Source organism: Tupaia chinensis, unplaced genomic scaffold (genome assembly GCF_000334495.1).
Source record: "Tupaia chinensis unplaced genomic scaffold, TupChi_1.0 Scaffold000070_1, whole genome shotgun sequence".
Lineage (NCBI taxonomy): Eukaryota > Metazoa > Chordata > Mammalia > Scandentia > Tupaiidae > Tupaia > Tupaia belangeri.
In genome coordinates, this window is record NW_006159530.1 from 209,532 (window position 1) to 212,056 (window position 2,525).

The following is a 2,525-nucleotide window of genomic DNA, read 5'->3' on the forward strand; positions in this document are numbered from 1 at the left end:
TTGTTTTTTTTTTTTTTTTTTTTTTTTAATAATATGTGTTTTCCATTAACAAAACAAACAAACAAAACCCCAGCTTTGTAGCTAGACAGACTGATGGGCTCTGACAGCAGCAGGCAGGCCCTGATAACCTTAGTGACGAATGCGACAAGTGGCACCATTGGCACTGAGAAATCTCTTGGAAGAAGTCGGAGAGGAAGCATCAGAATTGCCGAATTCTCATTGACAGCAGCTTTTCTCTTCCCTAGCAGTCACTCAGTACAAATACCCAGATACACATGTACCAGGATCCATATCCAATCCTCACGGTAACTTTACTGTCACCCAAAAGAAAGAAAAAGTGTGAAGTCATTTCAATTGCAATTTCTGGGGTGTGGTCCCTGAATGTTGCGTTTTCATGGGTTCCCCTCTACCTACTGGAGCCACCCGTTCTCTGTAGGGTTGCTGTGACGTGTCCTCGGAGGTCTCATTCTCATTGAGTCCAACCCCTTTTTCAATTAAGTTTCACTGGTAAAGCTTAGAACTACCATTTATTTATTTCAGGTTTTTGCCATAGTGTGCAAGCACTCGCTGGAGACAGAGAAACAAAAAAAAAAAAGGGAAAGTAAGAAATCACTTTCCACAATCTGCTCTCCTCTCTTCTCCTTTTGAGATGTTGGGCAGGCATACACATGTGCCTGGTGTGATTTTCAAGCCTCTGGGTCTGGGACTCGAATGGCAGTTGGCCATGTGGGAGTCCAGTGCCTTAATGGCCCCGCCACCTGCTGGCCCCCCATGCCTTCCCATTCTTTACCTCTACTTGATAGGTATTTCTTCGTAATCGCATTTCCCGTTTCTGAGTGACACACCAGAACAGCATCAACAGTCTTCATACTCTTCTCAGTGTTATTCTGCACATGACTATGACGAAGTCACTGCAATACACAGGGAGGTGGGCATACATCATGTGGTAAATGCTCTATGGAATGTTACAGAAATCCAGAGAAGGGAGATGGATCTTGAAGGAAGAGCAAGAATCCGCCAAGTGGAGATGAGCGAAAGCCAAAGGGGAGGGCAAGGAGGTTGAGGATATGAGGAGACATGCCAGCTTCTAGTGGGTGTGTGGGGGGTGGGCTGTAAATAATTGACAATAGTTGGAGAATTGCTTGTGTCTATGTGTATGTGTGGGAGGGTGTTTTATATAATTAAAAAAATAATTATTTTATTTGGTGTTATTACATATTTTTTTATTTTGACCAGTGAGAGAGAGAGGGAAAGGGAAAGTGAGAAAGCAAGCCACCAGGTTAGGGACTTGAGTCGTAGTTGGCCATGTGGGGGTCCAGCACCCTAACCATCACCCCATTTGCCAGCCCCAGGGAAGGTGTTTTTTCTTTTTTCTTTTTTTTTGGAGAGGTGTTTGCTATAGCATGTGTATGCTCGCCAGAAAGCCAGAGAGAGACAGAGAAACAGAAAGTGAGAAATCACCCCCCCAGGGGAATGGCCAAGCCACAATCCCTTCTCCTCCATTCTCCTCTCGGGATTTGGGCACTCATGCATATGGCTCGGTGTGAGTTTAAGCCACCGGGTCCTGGACTTGAACCACCATCGACTACATGAGAGTCCAGCGACATAGCCATTATGCAACTGCTGGTCCCTAGGGAAGGTATTTTTTAGAGAAAAGTGTCAGGGATGAATGTGAAGTAAAAAGAACATGAAAGTGAAGAAGTACGTTGTCTAACATTTGAGATGGATATTTGGAAACATTTCTGACCCGAGGGCATTAGTCTCTTACTAGAGGAGTCGCTAATTTGAAACTGGAAAAGAAGAATCAAATAAGTTGATTCAGTGGACACTTGCTTAACCCTGAGAAGGAGTGTCCAGGTCCCTGTAACCCAGCAGGGGGGTCCTGTTCTGCAAGGTGCTTACTGGCTCTGATTTCCAGATTCTAAAGCAGGGCTACCTCCCTTTGCTACCTCCACAGCCAGCCTTCCCTGGTTAACCACACTCTGTTCCAGGGTCCTGACTCCTTCTCCTTTCTGAGTTTGAGGTTTCTGCCACCCCTGGTCTAGTTAGGAAGTGACTAGCATTAGCGGTTTAGTACTCAAAGAATCTTGGCCATTAAAAAGAAATCTTTGAAGATACGAATCAGTTAAAAAGCCACTCAAAGGAGAGCTAGCGTGGCCATATGGCCTTCATCCACATCTTGTTCCGACTGGCCACCTACCCAGATGTAGAGCTAAGGATGTAGGGGGGGAAGAACAAGAACTTTTTGGTGAGAATCAAAATCCTACTCTTCTGAGTGGGAAAAGGAGAACTGATATTTGAAAAAGTTTGTTTCTTTCTTTCCATGAGCAAGAAAAGACCACGATCTACCCTGATCCATCTGCAGCATCGGCCTTCCCCAGATCATGGGCACACGTGTGCCTGATATTCCCCGGGGAGGTCTCTGGACATGGACCTAAAACCTTCCTGTGTGGTTCAGCCTCAGAGCACTGTTCAACCACGGTGCCACAGCCCGGCTCTGCCTGAGCCTATTTCTTCCTTTCTAT